We start from the raw sequence: 627 nt of genomic DNA, 5'->3' as shown, positions 1-627 counted from the left end.
AACGAATGGTGGTGATGGTGGTGAGCCACTGCAGTGGGTGGACTCCAAGTATTTGGGAGGGTGGGGTTTGGGGGGGGGGCTGGCCATAGGACATGGGTGGCATGCAGGAGAACAAATGATGGTGACCATGTGCCTGTCATAGCCACAGGTCTCTGTCGGGGGTGGGAACAAAGAATGGGAATGTCCCGTGCTGCCCTTCCCCACCCCGTAGCTGTGATGTGCAGTGGCATCTGCCCCAGGACTGGCTGCTCCCGTTGACCTGAAGTGCCCCACCCCTTGTGCCACCCCCGTCTCGACACTACACTGTGAGGTCACACTGCGGTGGAATCGCCATCGACATGCCCTTGCAAGCAGCCAGCTACACTCCCTCCACTCCACTGCAGCGCAACTTGCCCCTTAGGGGGTGGACTAGTGCGCCGCCCCTGTGCTGTGGCTGGCCGCTGCAGCATGGATGTGGCTCAGGATTGCTCTCTATGTGTAGTGGGGACAGTACTCTGTAATGTCATGTCTTAAGTTTACATATACGTTTCAAATATTAACAGTGCAATTCTAATAAGAGTTACACCTTTCTAAAGCCACTGACATCAGTGAACCTAGAAGGGGGTAACTTGGTTTAGGACTGCACTC

Source organism: Gekko japonicus, unplaced genomic scaffold, assembly GCF_001447785.1.
Source record: "Gekko japonicus isolate JY-2015 unplaced genomic scaffold, Gekko_japonicus_V1.1 scaffold124, whole genome shotgun sequence".
Taxonomy (NCBI): Eukaryota; Metazoa; Chordata; class Lepidosauria; order Squamata; family Gekkonidae; genus Gekko; species Gekko japonicus.
Note: the sequence above shows the minus strand (reverse complement) of the source record.